General features: G+C 38.2%; 1 pseudogene across 1 annotated transcript in view; it reads left to right on the top strand.

The window, feature by feature from the left end:
- Positions 1-242: 242 nt before the first annotated feature.
- The window catches only part of LOC307124513 (interferon-induced very large GTPase 1-like), a 60,605-nt pseudogene continuing 40,312 nt past the window's right edge, over positions 243-20,535 (top strand). Inside the window, exons 1-2 of the transcript XR_013818696.1 lie at positions 243-337; positions 3,014-3,131. The product of XR_013818696.1 is annotated as an interferon-induced very large GTPase 1-like (transcript). The remainder of the gene's footprint in view (positions 338-3,013; positions 3,132-20,535) is intronic.

The following is a 20,535-nucleotide window of genomic DNA, read 5'->3' as shown; positions in this document are numbered from 1 at the left end:
TATTCAGCAAGGATGTGTTAAATCGACCCATTAGTAGATCTCCCTTTCATGTAATTTGATGGAATCCCACAAACACCCAGAGTTGATCTGAGCCCTGCCCAGACCCTTATGCTGGTTTCTTCAATATCATGTGATTTACTTGAAAAAGAACGGACCAATTGCAGCCCACCGGTCCATTCTGATTGGCTGACATGCATCTTGCGTAATATAAACAGTTAGCTATTTTAAAACCATCTAGCATCACAAACGAGAAAGAGATCAAGACAAGAAGACATCTTTTTAACACATCATCAAGCAGAAAACTTCAGCTGGCTGTGTGGAATCCAGATCACCTCAGGTTTGGCTTTTATGTATAATTATATTTATGAATTTAGCAGACACTTTTATCAAAACTAAATATTTTTGGTTCCTATGAAATTACAAGAATGTTTAGAGAACGGGAAGGTGACGCAATGCATTCGTGGACTTAGGACACAGACACTAATGAGTAGTAGAAGGAGGTAGACGTTAAACCTTGTAGCCTATTATACCGTTAAAAACACATTAGAATGGTCAACGCTTGCTGTGTTATTAACTGCTATAGCCGCTCTCACGACCTGCGTGGAAAACAGTTTACCAACTTGGAAACAAGAAGTGAAAGTAAAAGTAAAAAAGTAAAACTCAGTGGAAATAAACAACTTAACCAAAATGTGTCTTTATTGTGTATATGTATTTATATGTTTATTTATAACAGATATATTACAGATTAATATTTTCCGAACCGCTTGTGCTCACACCGGCATAAATAATGTATGAAACACGTCTGGAAATGCTTCATTGTTCAGCTTCTCTCAGTAGAAGGAATATTGTACTTTTTCCATTTAAGTCCTTAAAACTTTTTAGTACTGTAGTCTAAAGCGCTTTCAAATATATCATTTCAAAGCTGCATTATGAGCCATAATCTGTTATCCCTTAATGCCTAATGTGGCGTTCACACCGGACGCGATTCGCGCGAATAATTCGCGCTAATCGCGCGAAGGTGGACGCGTGTACATTTTGAGTTTACTCGCGCGAATCGCGCGTGAAATTCGCGCGAATCGCGTGTGACATTCACTGCACAACAGATGCGAATTCGCGTCATGGGCGGGGCTTCCGCCAGCAGCTCGTCTCGTTGAGAAATGGCTGACATGGGCTGTGTTTACATGTCTTTTTTTTTGTTCATATCTACTGTTAATGTGTGACAAAACGTAGTTTTAAGACTTTTTCAGTCGATAATGTAGTTGTTTAAAGCTCAAATCTGTGGTTTATTTACATAAACAGTGCCTATTTGAACATTTTATCTGCCGTTGTCGGAGCTGTGAGCTCCAGTGGACAGCGCGCTCAGCGCACGTGAAAGCCGGCGAGGGCAACCTTTCCTCGGCCAGTCCTTCTGCCGTCTCCCGCTGGCTCTGATGTCTCTGTGGCGTGTGTCTCGAGCTATAATTCGTCTTGTAACGGCCGATCTTTGGTCTCATGGATCTATAATTTGTTCCCTGGCAAATCGTTTAGGCTGAGGGCAAAGATAAGTTTCATTACTTTATATTTTTAGGCTATAACTGTACGTTGCAGTTGTAACGTTAGCCTACTAGCACTGACTCTGAATGTTTGACTGCATTGTTGCTTTGTTTCATGTATAGCTTGTTATACATTACTGATACTTTTGTATTATTGATCATACATAAACTTGCATTTAACAAAAAGAGACTGGGTTGTGTTTCATGTAATTTAATGTTATCACAGTGATAATCATATTGTCTGAACCAGATATCAATATACAGATTTTCTCTTCATTGTTGTCACTACTAGAGCAAGCTCCTGATTGGTTAACGCGGCGCGAAATATCCGCCAAAGTTCAGATTTTTCAACTTGAGCGTTTCGCGCGATTCACGCGATTCGCGCGAATCGCGCGTTCAAAATGCTCAAGTCGCGTCCTTCTCGCCGCCTCAATCGCGCGAATCGCGCGAATCTCGCCGCCTCATTCGCGCGAATCGCGCCGCAGAATGCCATTTCGCGTCTCTGCATTGACTTAACATGTAAATCACTCGCGCGAATCGCGCGAATCGCGTCCGGTGTGAACGCACCATTAGGGCGATATGATATGTTGATTGAATAGGTGATGGTCTGGCGTGAAGTTGGCATCCCACCCAACGCAAAACGGCGACAAAATAGTCTCAATCGTTTGTGCTGTTTTTTCTGTAACGTTTTCAAGATATTAAAATAATATTTCTAGGTCATGAGGTCACTCAGAGGTCACCCCCCCCCCATGCTCCAAATTCATCCAAAATAGTCTCAATTGTTTGTGCTGGTTTGTGCTGGTAAAATTTTTATTTGTGCTGCTTCCGTTTTTAAAGTATTAGACATTGAATTATTGGCGACGACATCACATCTTTCTTAGTAAATTATTAGAAGAATCAGAAATCAGATATAGGCTACATAGTAGGCTATTTTAAGTCTTTAAGAAAATTGTTAAAGAAAGGCTTACTCTTCCTAACTTTACACTTGTGTGTACATAAGATATTTAGCCAAAAAAAAAGAAAAAAAATTATAATAATAAGATTGATTAAAAAATAATAATAATAAAATAAAAACTCTTCTCTCTCAAAATATGTAAAACCAACAATAACAGTTTCATATGGAATCATCACAGAAAATACTCCCGAAAATACTCTCGGAATACACAAACCAAACTGGTTGAAAGTTATATAAATATTGTATGTTGTTTCCTGAATGATAACTGATCATAATTACATAATTAATTGCTGATAATTCTTTATTTGTTTTTTAGTTTTTGTTTTGTAGTGAAATAATGAAATATTGCATGTTTTTTTGGACCCGGTGTAGGATACCTTCTGATAATTTCTACTTAAAGAGTAGAAGACTTCTACTTAAAGAAATTAAGATAAATAAGAAACGTTTTGATTTTGATTTTATTTTTCGTTTTGTTTATGAAAATCAAATGAAAAATGACACTAGATCTTTCGTAAATTTCCTGCAGCTACAGTCCCGCACTCAAGAGTCCAGCATTCTCAGACTCCTCGTTTTTTCAAGACAGCGCCTCCTATCACATTGGATCGGGTAAACATCTTTGCAATGTGAAGGACTTAAGCCGAAACGTGAGTATCAAATTTATTTAACAAATTTATTTTTTAATCAAACCCCTTTATACCTCATCGATACACCAACATGAATAGTTCATTTAATATTTGTAAAGATAGTTTTTTTTATTTTTAATAGCTTAGCTAGCCTTTAAAGGTAGGGTAGGTAAGAATGATCTAAAACACTTTTGTCCAAATTTGTTTAAACTTTCTTTATATGTCAATACATAATTAAAATGTAAGTACTCTGAAAAAGAGAGTATGAAAATTGAGTGACTCTAGACTTTTTAAGACTTTTTAATCTGCAATAAACACCGCTCATTATTTTCTTTCGGGCCGAAACAAGTGATTGGCTTGGGCGCCTGTCACTCTCTCTCGCTACCATGGCTACCACCGCTTTTTTCCAGGATCTGCCCACATGCGCCCCAGTTTTGCCAAGTCGGGCTACTTCAAACACTGTTGCCGCGGCTGTTTTTCATGTCCGCGGGTTGAAGCGACCCCAATTATGTGATCTTTTGCCCCGGGATTTGCGAATTTTAGCAGGCAGCCCTTCCAAAAGACACATATTTTACCCCCCAAACGCGAGAAACACGATTGGGCTTGTTTTGGGCTAGTTTTGAGTAGCAATTGGGTGGATTTTGTTGTGAAAACCTGGCAACCCTGGCGCACCCGTTTGATTTGAAGAGTTCAAGTATTTCTGCTGGACAGGTAATCTTTCATTTTGATTATAAATTTTTTTGGTTTATGTTTTCATGAAGCATGTCTCACTAGCACACGTAGCTGCCTAATATAGCTAACATAACATTACTTAGCATAAAGTTACAATGTTATACACTTAGCGAGCCATTAGTAGAGATGATAAATACTCAATATGCCTAGCTCAAGTTGATCGCTGTCATGTTGAATCTCGCAAAATGTAACTTTAGATAACAAAATGCATGTGTAAAAGCTAGTACACCGCATCCAGGAACTTTTTTTTAGAACTAAGTTAGCTTTAGCTACTACCCTCTGTCTAAACTCTTTTACCATGTTCACCGGGAACTTTTCCTGCACGTTTATTTCAGCCCTTGGTTTGTTTTTATAAACCAACGTTTACTGATGTTTTTATCTTGTATCTGTGTGTGTCGTAGACACTGTGTTGTATGTGTATTTTGAACTTTACCAGTATCGTTATTCTAGCTTGATAGTGAGTACTAAAAGACATCTTATTTGTTTATATTCATAATGATAAAGTTAGATTTTTTTATTACATGTGATTCTGACATGATGTCACTACATGCACTTCTTCTCCGCTCGTCTCAGGTAAATAATGCGTCTTTCAGCTGAGCTGATCGTGGTCGGCGTGGCGCGTTCATGTGTTTTGGGGGCGTGGCTTTGGAAAGAGCCCAGAAGGGAGAAGGTGGAGTGAATGGAAATAATGAGCTACCGTGAGAGGTCTACAGACAATCAATTTTTATACTTTCTTTTTCAGAGTACTTACATTTTAATTATGTATTGATATATAAAGAAAGTTTAAACAAATTTGGAAAAAAAAGTTTTTTAACCAAATCCTACCTACCCTACCTTTAACCTTGGACTTTTTGTAGACACGCCATTATAAAATCCGATTAAAATTAAGGTAGACCAATTAAATACATTGAGTGTGTTATAGGGATGAAACGATTACCGGTTTCACGATAAACCACGATAAAATTTAGTGACGGTTAGTAATATTGTATAAAATTTTATTATCATTAAAACCGCGTGTGATTATCACGGTTGTGAAAACTCGCTGTAAATCTTGTCCAGTCAGCGTCAGTCTGGCGCACCGCTGTTTTCTGAATGAGGAGAAATGGCAGAAAGCAGTGACAGCACTCGGGAGATTGTTCAGCCTCTAAAAGGACCAAATCTGAGGCGTGGTCATATTTTGGCTTTTACAAAAGTCCTGAGGGAAACTTAATCTAAGATGGTCACCCTGTCTGCAAACATGCCAGAAGAAAGTCGCTGTAATAGAGGGAAACACTTCAAAACTACGAACGCAAGGCAAGTGGACTTTGACCTCAATACCAAACCTAGGTCTGGGAAATAATAACGTGAAGCGAACGAACAAATTCAGTCAAGACTATGGTGACATTTAAGGGATAATAATCAGGGCTTGACATTAACAACCGCCATTTGCGAGTGTAACGTTATTTCGGCTGCACACTAGTCACTCTGGCTGTTGAACTTATAATAGTCTTCTCAAAAGCCATCTGTTATAATCGCGTTGCGCATTATAAGCACTTACACGTGCTTCTATTGAGTTTATGAATGCAATATCTCATAATCAGAGGCGTTCATATTAGCGGAGTTTTGTTCAGAGCGTGCGCCGCTCTCACACGCTGAAATCTGCACTCAAAGCAGAGATAAACGTGTGCTGTACGCAGGAGATTCACTCATCATACAGTGGTTGACTGTTTTTGTTCTATTTCAGCAGCGAAAATGGTTTAAAAAAAACACAGCAGAACCACAGCGCATCTGATATGACTGGCATAACGCATGCGAATTTAGGGACCGTCTCTAAAGTTACATACAACATTGGTAACGTTATACACGCTTCAAACTTCAATAGCATTTGAAGAGAATGACAGTCATAAAAAGACTGTAAAGTGTTCATCTAGGTCTCAGGTATGATGCACACATTTTGATATTTAATAAAATAAACTGTCAAATCATATGGAAATATGGATATGCATTATTTCACTAGGATACTGTTTGGGCTCTAACACAAAATATGCTAGATTTAAATGTGTCTGATAGAACACTGATGAGAATATTGCTTGGGAATATATTTACAGTGATAATATTAGAGATTATATTTACGACAAATTATTATTATTTATGTGTTATGCGTTGCTATTGATGACGGCCATTAAGGAAGGAAATCCCACAGAATCTAGCTTAAAAAAGTGCTTAGAGCTGCTTTAGTTATTTGTTGTTTGTTGAATTTCAAATATAAAACTTGTTGAAATGTTTTAAGTGTGTGCATCTGTTCTTTTTGAACACTTTCATTTCGTTTGAACAAAACCGTGATAATATTGATAACCGTGATAATTTGGGTCACTATAATCGTGATGTTAAATTTCCATACCGTTTCATCCCTAGTGTGTTAATATCAAAGAATGTCATCATTAATTATTTAATCAGATTTACAGTTTGACCTTTTTTTTAATTACCAAACCTTTTATCTTAAAACTATAAATTTAATTAATTAATGTCAGATGGAGTAATTATTTGACTTTATATAATTTATGTAGCCTACCTAAATTTAAAAAAAAAAACTAAAACTTACATTTTAAAATTAATCCATGTTAATTAAACTGTGATATGAAGTTGTTGATATGAAGGATCCTGCAAATGGTGAAATAACTGTATCTGAATATATAAATATTATATTTTATGGGGTTGGGTTTTTTAAATACAAATTATGTCATTATTAAATAAATTCTGCGTATAATAATGACATGTTGCATATCGGATGTTTTCTTAAAAGGTTTTTTGAGAATAAAATAAATAAAAATTAATAATATTTCCTCAATGTTTTAGATCATATAAAGCTAAAAGGAACATTTCAGGGCCGCCCACATTCAAAACAAATACTATAGGCCTAAAGCATAAAAATGTTTTAGGCTACCCATGATCCAAAGAAACGAAAAAACCTATTAAAGATCCAATGGCATGGCATTTTTCTATTATTTTATAATGTTTCCTGAGGTGTACTTACATTGTTAGTATGATTTTTACATCATAAAATGTCATAATTTTGAAATAAAAGGCATTTTTTCTATACTGATGTTTGCCCTCTGGCTGAATGCCCTGTTTCAAGAGGCGTGTCTGCTGTGAGACTTCAGTAAAAACGCCCACTGTTGTGATTGGCTGACATCTTTGCATTTGAAATGAGCGGAGGGGGCGTGGTTTAACGAGGTCTACCAGGCACGATCTGCTGCCAGAGAGACGGATGGACCTGAGTTCACTTCACATCAGTTCTCAGCATGTCTCAGTTCAGTGAACTGTTGTAGTTACTAGAATATACTTCAGGTTATTAGTCTATTTCTAGTCGGAGGGGCTGTCACTCATGTCAGAAAGTTAGTAACTTTAGTAACTTTAGTAAATTATGGATCAGCGCTGACTCGAGACGCGAACCGTTTAGAACGATTCAGTCCGATTTGGTGAACTGATTCGGTTCACTAAAAAGAACCGATTCAAAAGAATGATTCGTTCGCGAACCGGACATCACGGAGACGGAGCGATTGCTAACAAAGGTTTTTTTTATTTATTTTATTTTTATTGAAGGAGTGAGACAGCTTACAGTAAAGCAATGAAAGTTACAATTTCCTTCCTTCTATTTTTGCTATAACAGGCCCCCACCCCAAGTCCCAAACATTCCCCAGGCAGCATAAGTACAACAAATTAACAATGTCTGGTGGTTACCAAGGTAAAATAGTACAATTATGTCATTACAACTTTTCATGGCATGGACCCATGCATACCAATACATGAATAATGATAATATTATTATTGTTACTGTAATAATATTACAGTATTAATACATTAAAGGGTTAGTTCACCCAAAAATGAAAATTCTGTCATTAATTACTCACCCTCATGTCGTTGGACACCCGTAAGACCTCCGTTCATATTCGGAACACAAATGAAGATATTTTAGTTGAAAGCTGATGGCTGAGAAAGGCTTCACACAGGCCTCCATTGGCATTCAGTACATTGACACTTCCAAGATCCATGAAAGGCACTTAAAACGTCGTTACAAAGTCTATCTCACCACAGTGGCTCTACAATAATCATACAATGCGACGACAATAGTTTTTGTGCGCAAAAAAAAAATCAAAATAACACCTTTATCCAACTTGTTCTCGACTTCCGTGTGCGCCTCCACGACGCATGCGCGAGAATATGACGCAGATCCGGCGTTCGGACATATGACCCAGAAGCGATTTGTTTACGAGCAGAGGAAGACGCGCGTGTCTAAGCTGTTGGATTCTACATTGATCGTGCTTTAGGTCTCGGCGTAGTGCTCAAAATGGAGCTTAAGTGTGTATTTCATCGATTCCCGAACACCGGCGCTACGTCATATTCTCGCGCATGCGTCGTGGAGGCGCACACGGAAGACAAGAACAAGTTGGATAAAGGTGTTATTTTGATTTTTTTTTGCGCACAAAAACTATTGTCGTCGCATTGTATGATTATTGTAGAGCCACTGTGGTGAGATAGACTTTGTAACGACGTTTTAAGTGCCTTTCATGGATCTTGGAAGTGTCAATGTACTGAATGCCAATGGAGGCCTGTGTGAAGCCTTTCTCAGCCATCAGCTTTCAACTAAAATATCTTCATTTGTGTTCCGAATATGAACGGAGGTCTTACGGGTGTCCAACGACATGAGGGTGAGTAATTAATGACAGAATTTTCATTTTTGGGTGAACTAACCCTTTAAGAGAAAAGAAAACAAAAGCCATTCTGCGAGACAAACTACACTAAGGTCAAGACATCAAATACAGCATCACAACAAGGGTAAAAAGAAAGATACATATATGGAAAGTAAAAGTTAACAACTGGGTAATTCTTTCAGATTTTTAAAATATGACAGAATGGGTTCCCATTTGGAATAAAACCTGTCCACAGATCCCCTTAAAGTAAATTTTATCTTTTCTAATTTTAAAAAGAACATCACATCTTCCAGCCAAGCTGTTGCAGAAGGAGGAGTAGGGGATTTCCAACTCAACAAAATTCTTCTGCGGGCCAATAAGCAATAATGTCCCTTTGGGTTGCAGTTAAAGTAATAGTTATAGTGTCACTGGGAGTTCCGAAAATAGCTATTGAGGAACAGGGCAGGAGAGACACCCCAAGGGATTCATTGATGGTTTTAAAAACCAATGCCCAGAAGTTATTTAGAGAGATGCAAGACCAAAACATGTGTCAGACTGGCTGGGGAAAAAGAGCATCTATCACAGGTTGCATGTAGCCCAGGATATATTACAGCTAACCATGCCTTGCTCAAGTGAACCCTGTGTATCACTTTGAATTGTATTAGCCCTAATCTAACAGAGGATGATGATGAGTGGACCTTTTTAAGTGCCTCCCTCCAAAAAGCCTCAGATAACTCTGTGCCCAGTTCATCTTCCCATCTGGATTTAATTTTATCCAGATTGTACCCTTCCAAAGACATGAGCTGGGAGTACAATATGGAAATCAATCCTTTATTATTAAAATTGAGAGTAAGACTATCTAAGGGCGAGGTAGGAGGAACGTCAGGGAAGAGTGGAAATTTGCTCTTAACAAAATTGCGAATCTGAAGATATCTGAAAAAATGGTTTTCTGGGAGGTCATACAATCTGCAGAGGTTCTCGAAGCTGTTAAATAAACCTTCAGAATATAAATCCCTGATGCATATCAACCCGGAAGCTACCCACTGTTTAAATGATGAGTCCAGTGTAGAGGGAGGGAATAAATGATTTTTGTAAATAGGACCCAAAACTGATGCTGATGTGAGTTTATAGTGACAACGAAACTGATTAAAGATCTTGAGAGTAGAAAGTACCACAGGGTTAGATGTGAATCGAGAAGCTTTCAAAGGTAAGGAAGAATACACTAAAGCAGGGAGAGAAGAAGAGTGACATGTTTGTGCTTCTATTAAACACCAATTTGTTTCTGGGCAATGAAGCCAAAATAATATCTTATGAATATTTGATGCCCAGTAATAATGAGTAAAACTTGGGAGGCCTAAACCACCTGCATTACGGGTCCTCTGAAGAACATGTTTGTTAACCCTGGGGATCTTATTTTCCCAAATGAAAGAGTATATAGATTGATCGATTGAACGGAAAAAGGATTTGGGCAAAAAAACCGGCAAGGACAGAAACAAATAAAGGAACTTGGGAAGAATTGTCATTTTCACGGAATTTATTCTTCCTGCTAAAGTAAGGGGAAGACTATGCCACCTTTCCAACTCTTCCCTTACTTTTTTTAACTGAACTTTGTAGTTGGCTTCAAACAAAGAAGAAAAGGAACGCGTCATATGAATTCCAATATATTTAAAGCCATTTGGAGAAAAACGAAAGGGTAATGATTCTTGTCGAATTTGTAAGGCCAAATTATTAATGGGGAAGCATTCACTTTTTTGGAAATTTAATTTGTATCCCGAAAAGGTACCAAACCGATCCTAATAATGATATAATTCAAGGACAACTAAATATGGGATCACTGATGTAAAGCAAAAGTTCATCAGCGTATAAAGACACACGTTGTTCAATACCCCCTCTCTTAATTCCCTGAAACACTGTGGTTGTTTTCAAAGCTATTGAAAGGGGCTCAATCACAATGGCAAAAAGGAGTGGGGACAGAGGGCATCCCTGACGAGTCCCTCGTGTTAATGGGAAAAAGTCTGATCGAGAATAATTAGTCCGAATGGATGCCGAAGGGGAATGATATATTAACTTAACCCAAGACAAAAAATTATTGCCAAAACCAAACCTCTTTAAGACTGCAAATAAATATGGCCATTCAATTTGATCAAATGCCTTCTCCGCATCCAAGGAGATAACTACCTCCGGGAGCGGAGAAGAATCTGAAATATACAATATGTTAGCGAGTCTACGAATATTAGAGAAAGATTGGCGACCTTTAATAAATCCAGTTTGATCATCTGAAATTATTGAGGGGAGGAAGTGTTCTAAACGAAATGCTAACACTTTAGCTAAAATTTTAAAGTCAGTGTTTAAAAGAGATATAGGACGATATGATTCACACAGCGTAGGGTCTTTATCTTTTTTAAGAAGGAGTGAAATGGATGCTTGTGAAAAAGTTGGAGGCAGGGAGCCTACGACCAAACATTCTTTAAAAACTTCAAAAAGAATTGGTGCAAGTTTCTGCTTAAATTTCTTATAAAAATCAATAGGATACCCATCAAGGCCCGGAGACTTACCACTCTTCATTGCCATAATGGCCCTACTAATTTCCTCAATCTCAAGGTCATGATCTAAATCTATCACTGTATTTGGTTGCAATGTAGGAATATCTAAATTATCTAAGAAATGTTCCATATCTGTTGAATCTGGAGGGAATTCAGAAGTATAATGAGGAGTAAAATGTTTTGAAAATATTATTAATTTCTTTTGGGTTGCTAGTTAAAATTTGATTAGAGTCCTTTATCTGAGAAATAAGACGGTAGGCAGTTTGGCGTTTCAACTGGTGGGCCAAGAGCCGACTTGATTTGTCTCCATACTCATAGTAAAGACCACGTGTCCTCATTATTAATTGTTCTGCATGAGTAGTGGATAAAAAATTAACCTTTGTCTGCAAGTCAACTCTTTTTTTTTATGTAATTCAGCTGTGGGCGATTCAGAACATTGTCTGTCTACATCTAATATGGATTGTGAGAGTGCTTGTAGTTCCTTCTTACGTTCTTTATTAGCATATGATGTATAAGATAATATTTGACCCCTCAAGTAAGCCTTTAAAGTCTCCCAAAGTAATGAGTAAGACACTGAATCCGTTTTATTGGATTCCAAAAAAATATCTATATTAGTTGAGACATAGTTACAGAACTTATCATTAGATAGCAGTAATGGATTAAATGACCAGAGTGGTCGTTCCCTGATGTTCAAAGGGAAGTGCAGGTTGTCACAGGGTGTTTTGGTGTTGGTTCATGTTCATTGTTCCCTGTTCATGTTTTAAGTTTATCATGTTCTTGCTTATGTTTTAGTGTCATGTTCACAGTCTTGTCATGCACTTCCTGGTTTTGTCATGTGATTCCCATGCCCTCATGTGTTGTCATGTCATTGGTTCATTGTCTCATCACTGTTCACAGGTGTCACTTGTCTTGTCATTAGTCTGTGTGTATTTAAGCCCTCATGTTTGCCATGTGTCTTTGTCAAGTATTGATTGTTGTAACCTGCTGTTGGTGAGTTCTGTTAGTTAAAGCTCTTTATAGTTTGTTTTGCCAAGTCCTTGTTTTATGTTTTGTTTGGAATAAAGCTGCATTTGGGTCCAACAACTTGCCTCCAGTGGATACCTCGTGACACAGGTCAAGAACCACAGGGGCATGATCGGATACAACTATAGCGGAGTAGTCAACTTTCTTAACCATTGATATAAACAAGTTGTCTATAAAAAAATCATCTAGTCTAGAAAAGGAGTGATGGACATGAGAATAAAAGGAAAATTGTTTAGTCAATGGGTTTAAGAATCTCCAAGGATCCACACAGCCATTATGTTGCATAAATTGAGAAAAGGCCTTTGCCATATCAGACACATTACTACTAGTAGTGGACCTATCAAGCTGAGGATCGAAAACACAATTCAAATTGCCAGCGAATAACAGATGATGCGTATTTAGTTTAGGAATTAATGATAGGAGACTATTTGAAAAGTGAACATCGTCCCAATTGGGAGCATAAACGTTAACTAAAACCACCGGGACTTGAAAACCCCCTTGATCTGCTATTAAATTTGGAATTAAAAATTTGACTGACCCATATCTTACGAATTCTATTGTGATCATTCAGTCTTAAATGTGTTTCTTGTAAAAACAATATATCTGGTTTGAAAGATTTAAGATGGGAGAAAACTTTAGCTCTTTTAACAGGACCATTTAATCCTCTGACATTCCATGATATCAGCCTCACAGGATGACCTCTATCATCATTATCACCTATATTACCTGTATAAAACAGAAATTAAAAGCATGCAGGGGTTCCCATGTAAAATAAGTTGTAGCCATGAATTGTAAATGACAAAAATGAGATGAAAGATATCACAGAATCCAGAGGTAAACAAAGCTGCCAACCACCCAAACCACCCCCATCCCCGAACCCCCAACCGAGAGAAAAAACTAAACAAAACAAAAACAAAACAGAAACATTATAATTCCTAGATCGAATTCCCCAACAGAGGATGATTGCAGATAAATGTTAACGACAAACTTCCACAGTATACAAACTAAAATCAAAAGGAGTCATACAGAATATGAGTGAAGCTCCCTTAAAAATTAATTCAGAAACAAAAAATTGTGTCAAAAACTGAGTACGTTATCCGGCTTAATAAAATCGAGTGCAAGATACCCAGAAGTCCTGCGCCACCTCGGGTTTTGCACACAGTTGCGATGACATTATTATTTTTTTTTAATCTTACCGGAGGAGGCAAAAGGGACGTCCTTACACATTATTCCTCACTCCAGTTAGAACGGTAGAACTCGTTGGCTTCCTCTGGCGTGCCAAAAAAGTGCGTTTTTCCCTCTTGAGTAACACAGAGCTTTGCAGGGTACAAGAGACCGAATCTGACTCCCTTTTCGTAGAGCCGAGACTTCACCTCTTTAAACGCTGCTCGCTTTTTCCCCAACTCAGTGCTGAAATCCTCGTGGAAAAACACCTTGTGTCCACGAAAGGACAATTCCCGCTGTTGCCTGCTGAATCTGAAGATGCGATGCTTGTCCTGGAAGAAGTGAAAAAGAACCAGAAACACTCTGGGTTTGGTCTGCTTGGCCCTTGCATCATTAGTTGGGTTAGGTCCGACTCGGTGGGCACGAGAAAGAACAAGAGGACTCGTGAAGAATTCCTTCCCCAGTACTTCCTCGAAAAAATCAGTCACACATTTAATCGGGTCTGATCCTTCCAACTTTTCAGGAATGCCCACCACTCTCATATTAGATCTCCGTGAGCAATTTTCGAGGTCATCCAGCTTTTCCTTCAGATACACGTTCTCTTTCCGTAACTCATCCATTGAAGCTTCGACATTCACCAGCCTATCACTGTAGTCATTTAGTCCATCTTCAACCTTGCGAAGTCGTTCATCATGCGCTTCGTAATAGGATTTCACTTGTTCCAATGTCGTGTTTACGGGTGACAGTGCGCCGCCAGTTCTGTTTTTAAAAGAGAATGAACTACTTGCGTCATATCAGATAGAAGCGCTGACCAGAGTTTTTCGAGATGTTCAGGTAACGCCGTTACGCCCGCAGGGAATGGCGCCATGTCGTCGGCCTTGCTCGAAGCTTCGCCGTCTCTGTCGCCAGTTTTATTCCAAAGTTGCTTTTTACTCGCCATTTTTGTTCCACCGTGATTTAAGTAATAACAGCTGCCAGACAATCTATTGTAGTGAGCGTATAATGGAAAAAATAACACCAAATAAACGAAAGCGGTCGGGAGCTACACTCATGTGCGCCTACTCACGCCATGCTTAACCCGGAAGTCTTGCTAACAAAGTTATTTATAGTAACTACTGAGTTGTGAGAGAGCTGTCAGCGCAAGTTTATTGTGTTTGTATCTGAGAGTTCTGAATAAACACGAGTCCCAGTCACGCCGAGTCCGTCTTCATCATTATTACCAACTTTGTAACACATGCAATGTACCATTACAGCGAGATGAACGAGTTATGAGTAAGTGTTGATTATAGCATTATTTTTAGATATGTTCCAATCATATGAAAAGCGTCAGTGACGCGCATTGAGTACACAGTGCAAACAAAGACACAACAGCAGTAATCGAATGTAATCCAGTTTATTGTGGGGATAGCTGGCTAGCCTAGCTGGATACCCTCACGATTACCCCCCCGTCTGCTTAATCTCGCGCCGCGTAAGGCGCCTCCGCTGTGGGCCAGATGCAGTACTGGGGGTCGGGGATGTTGAAGGCCGACCGGTCAGTGCAGCCCGAGCCTCGGCGTGCGTGAGGTTTATCTCTAAAGATGTTACTCTGCTGATGTTGAGCAGAAACTCATGACTGTATGCACATTGTAGAACAGATAGACGCGACGAGGACGTACAAAAACACTGACTCACAAGATAGAAAACACGAAAACACCGTTCTGTCGGGAGAGAGAGAAGCCGCAGTGTGTGCACGAATAATAAATAATTAGCTACACATCAGAAATCACTGATCACAGATCTGGGGCCTATACCATGAAGCCGGTTTAGCTGGCTAGCCAGATATGTTTAAGCTTAGTTTGTGCCAATCCTGGGTTTAAGGTACCATTAAAGTGGTTTGGCTTTTAGCTGTGTTCATCTCCATAGTAACTTACGTTCCACAGCTAACCTGCTCCAGGGCAGGTTATGTTCTGGATAAGAGATCTCAAACTGAAATTGGACCAATCAGCTGTGAGCAAGGTGACACATATCTGATGCAATAAAGTCACTCCCCCTTTTTCTACTCCAAATTAAAGGTCACTACATAGCTAATGGCTATTAAAGACTTAAGCCTCTGGCTTTTAACAATGCTTATTTATAATAATAATAATTTTGAATTATTTAAAAATAATTTATGTAATTATTATACCCTTAATCAATTACACATGTATAATTTTAGTAAATCAATCATTAATATGCATTTTGTTAATATTAAAATAAATAGCCTATATAAAGGTCATACAAATAAGCTTTAAATTCAATAACTAAATCTATAAAAAATTACATGTGAGCATAAATGTTCAATTCTCTCTATATATCAACTAAACTAACTTAATAACTTTTACTTGAATTGACGTATAAGATTTTTCTTAAAGTTGTCCTCGACAGCTCTTTTCTTCTGTGTAAATTTGTTTAAATTCTTAATATTTTTCAATCATGTATATTCTGCAGAAGAGTGAAGTGAATCACACTGCTTCTCTCGTGAGAAGTGAATCTATCCACAGCATGTGATTGGCTGTTCACTGCTGATGTCACAGCTAAACTCCTAAACTCAGGATCGAAGCCTGAGTTGACAGAGAAAGTTGAGGATCAGCATCATGGGACCAACAAAGCCTGAATAGATTGGTTTGGTTTTGTCAACTCGAAACTAATCCTGTAACTCTGAGTTTGTTAAACTACCATCATGGTACAGGCCCCAGAAGGAACTGAAAAAAGACTTGTTTTCATTTGTACATCCAAACACTGAGAAACTGCCAGCATTCACTCGTTCACAAGCCATGATCTCTCGAGCGTTTGCATGGGCGTGCCAGATTCTCTGGGCGGAGGAAAGGGAGGAAACCGTTCCTGTGTGGACGTCATAACAGGAGACTTCAGGATTGGCTAGTCTGGCCTGTCATTTTCTCAAAGGCAGAGAAAGACAGCCAGAACTCGGTTTTACACCGATCAACATTTCTATCCACTTGGGGACAATATTCAGGCTAGGGGAACTCATATTAATGTTGAAATACCTCATAAAATGAAAATTTCATGCCATGGGACCCTGCCAAGTCTCCTTTTTACGTTTCTTATACAAAACAAATGTCAAACCGTTTCTCATTTGTCTTGTTTTTTGTTTTGTTTTTTAAAGTAGAAAATCATATTAGGCCTAAAAGAAAATGTCTTTATTTCTATTTATTTATTTTTTCGTTTTGGTTTTGTTAGAGAAATAACTTTTTTTTTTTTTCAAGATTTATTTAAGTGAAGGAATGACACGGATTGAGATGCAGCACAACTTTCCATTTCTGACAAGCGCTTGTCACCAAAAAGGAGGAAATAACCAGAGTTTGTTCAAACAGAGAGTATGTTATTTGAAATAGGTAACCTACTGCTATTACTATTTCTGCTAAATGTTTAGGCTATAGCCTATATGAGTATGCTGTATATGCAATTCTGCGGTTTCTGCTGTTCTGTCTTTTAAAAAATGGAAGCAGCACAAACAAATATTTTACCAGCACAAACGATTGAGACTATTTGGGGTGAATTTGGAGCATGTGGGGGGCTAAGTGACCTCATGACCTATAAATATTATTTTAATTTCTTAAAAACCAAAGCAGCACAAACAAAAATTGATATAGCACAAACAAAGCACAAACAAACAAAACTATTTTGGATGAATTTGGAGCATGTGGGGGGGCTGGTGACGTCATCGCCTATAATTCAATGTCTAATATTTTAAAAACGGAAGCAGCACAAATGAAAATTGTACTAGCACAAACCAGCTGTCACGTTACGCGGAGAAACTGAGATGAGAACTCATTTGCAGGAGAAGGTGGATTTATTAGAAAACAAAACATAAACAGGAAACAAAAACCCACGAGGGGGAAAAAACACATAATCCAAATAACAGAATACAAACTAAAAACATACCGGAGGAGCATGGGGAAGGGAGACATAGACAATACATTGAACAACGTACCAGCACAGGACAGAAAACGGAAGGAGATTAAATATGAGACAAACAAGGCAGGAAACGAGGACAACAGGTGTGGCAAATAATCACTAATTAGATGACAAGGAGGGTGGGGTAAAGACTGCAAACTGGAGCACATGCCCAAAATAACAAAACACCACATGTGCTCAATGAGACAGGACAGACATGTGACACCAGCACAAACGGAGCACAAATGATTGAGACTATTTGGGCTGAATTTGGAGCAAGTGGGGGGCTGAGTGACCTCATGACCTATAAATTTTATTTGAATATCTTAAAAACCAAAGCAGCACAGACACCAGCACAAACTGGCACAAACGTTTGAGACTATTTTGTCACCATTTTGCATTGGGTGGGGGGCCAACTTCACGCCAGATGTCAAAACATATCCACAACTCCTGATCACATTTTCTCTGGACTTGTCTGGCTGATATAAATCAGATAAATCAGACAGTCAAAAACTAATGTTATAAAGTCATGATTCAATAGCCCAACTAAAGCAAACACTGATCACCATAATGGTGACTTAGAGATTGTAACTCTTTCCTTCAGTGATTCTGCCTGTTATCATCAGGTGTCACCACTAATGGTCAATCATCACTTAATGAATCTCTTAATTATCTCATTAACTTAAACACTGCTGCAGAGTTAAGCTGGGCATACACGGTGCGATTTTCGTCCGATTTCGAGCCGAATTCTTACTCGTGCGACTCTTTCTTGGGTCGGGCCGATTTTCAGCTTTATCGTGCGTCGTTTGTGGTGAGGTGTTCGTGCAGTGTACAGGGGGAAATGAGAGGCGATAAACTCTATGCCCATATTGTGGGCATAGAGTTTCTGATAATTCTTACTTTCTGATAATATTATTGCAGTGTTATGACATATTATAGACTGATAATCATTTTAATTATAGCCCTATAATTCCTTTAATAACTCCTGTGTGGGGGCAATAAATGTAATACCAATTTAATAATAAAAGTAGGCCTACCTTAATAATAATGTTCATTTATATACATAAATTGTAAATGCTCTTGATATCGATAGCTGATGCATTTGATAGGCTATCTCTCTATAATAGGTTTTTTCATGCATATTTCACTCGTACAGTGTGAGCAGACAAGTCGCGCTCGACGATCGGACCGCACAGTGTGAGCACATAAACCATGAGCTTTGGCTTTACATCGCATGTGATCTACTCATACAGTGTGAGTAGGTAACCTTGCCTAAATCGCACAGAAATCGCACAGTGTATGCCCAGCTTTACTTTTAACAGTCTTGAGTGTGGAGTCAAATAAACTATTCAAATAAGGAGAGTTAATTTAACAATGGGGTTTTTTGCTGTGAAATCTCTTCTGCTCACAGAGGCTGCATTTATGTTATTTAAAAATAGAAGAAAAAAAAAGCTGGAATATTGTTAAATATTACTCCAGTGTAAAACAGCTGTTTTCTATGTGAATGTATGTTACAGTTTTTCTCAGTCGCTTTGGTGCATTTCTCACACCACTATTTACATTTGCACAACAGTTAATGCAGTTCTCAAAACAATTAGTACAAACTGCAAAACCTAGTTGATAACCTGCAAAAGCGTGTCACTTGGCCAAAATGGATGGCTCATTCCTCAAAAGCAAGTATTCATGTCAATGAAAGTGTCAATGTCATCAAGATGAAAAGTTCTGACACTATTGTTTATGAACAAGATAGTCAAATGGCTTTGTCATGTTTTCATTATGACAGTTTACTCTGTTTAAATTTACTCTGTTGAAACTGTTTAAAATGTTTTCCAATGCAAAAAAGTCAGATCTCGGTGACACTACCTGAAAATGCTCAAGACAGCACTATATACTGTAGGGGTAACAGCTTAGGACCCAGGACCAGTAGTGAAAAATGAAGACCAGGAGTCAGGAGTCAGATTAATTAAATAAAATTTTACTGAAGAATAGTTTGCAGTTTCATCAGCAGAAGCCAGCTCTCTCGTAGGCCGCACTCCCTCTGACAGTCTCCCCACCTCCATCTAACGTACATACAATTTTCTGAACAGTTATACTGTTTTCAAGGTCTAGACACGTCATTACTGCCATGTGGAATGATTCTGATTGGTTCTAGCAACATGCAATGTAAGCAACTTTCCACACGTAGACAGATAGGAGCATATATCTCTAAAAATGCGTAGACTCGATGTCGCCCAGGCCCAGATTAGTCCCCAATGACACAGAAAACACAGAAAAGACGCCTCCAAGTCTAGAATCGTCTGCCGAAAGGACCATCTCCAACACTGGATCTGCACAGAATCATGAGACGCACACACAAAGCTCCACAGAATAACAGTTTCCATCAAGGTTGGGAACATCTTAACTAACTATCAACAAAGCACTTCTCCAAAACATGCTGATACTAACTCTAATTCAGAAGTGACTGTATTCTATTCTATAAAGAAAGAAAAGTATATCAAAGAGGTAAATTTCTCTGAGTCCCCAAAGAGTCCCATAGCTGTGACATAGATGACCCCAGGGGTCACTTTAGTAAGACATACAGTTAACACATGCTGAGCACTCTTCACTCCCTGGAGTGTTATTACAAACACCAAGGACATTTGCCTGTCAGCTTGTCTTGACACAGACTCAGAGCAGCACCTAAAAAATGTGGATTCAAAAGCACACAGCAACTAAAACACTACAATATCCAAAATCACTCCTTGAATATAGAGAACTGATTTATCAAATGTAGGAAATGGTTATAACTTGATTATCATTAATTCTTATTTTAATATTGAAAATAAAATCATTCTTCAAGGATATGTGTCTGATGAAGAGACAAGTGATGTTTGGCTTGACCCTTGACCCTTCAATACTATTTGCATAGCCATTTGTAAAATACAGAAAAGTTACACATTACTGTATTTAGTGAGGTAACTGAGTACAAGACACTGAATATGTATGTTTCACATTTTTACTGCATATGCTCTTTGCAATTCTAATTTGTTCACAGCATTGTGCAAAAGAAAAAACTAGTGGTGGGCATAGATTTTTTTTTTTAATCTAGATTAATCTTACTGTAATCTTGGAATTAATCTAGATTAAAATGGCTCATTTGAATCCTGCTGACGGCATTCAGAATATGTGTGCTCGTAAGTGATTGTTTGTCTTTTTGTAGTTTGAATAATAAATAATTTCTGTCCCTTTAATCTGCGGGAATTAGTAGAATTAACGTTGTGGGCAACCCCGCGCGAAATTCAGACCGGTCACAACAATTATAACACGCTGTCATGAGGAAAAATCTAACAGAACACCCGTTCGCAATGTTCAGAGGGTTAA

This window comes from Gobio gobio, assembly GCF_949357685.1.
Source record: "Gobio gobio genome assembly, chromosome: 1".
In the NCBI taxonomy this organism is placed as follows: domain Eukaryota; kingdom Metazoa; phylum Chordata; class Actinopteri; order Cypriniformes; family Gobionidae; genus Gobio; species Gobio gobio.
The sequence above is the reverse complement of the archived record's forward strand: the minus strand, read 5'-3'. Positions and strand labels throughout refer to the sequence as shown.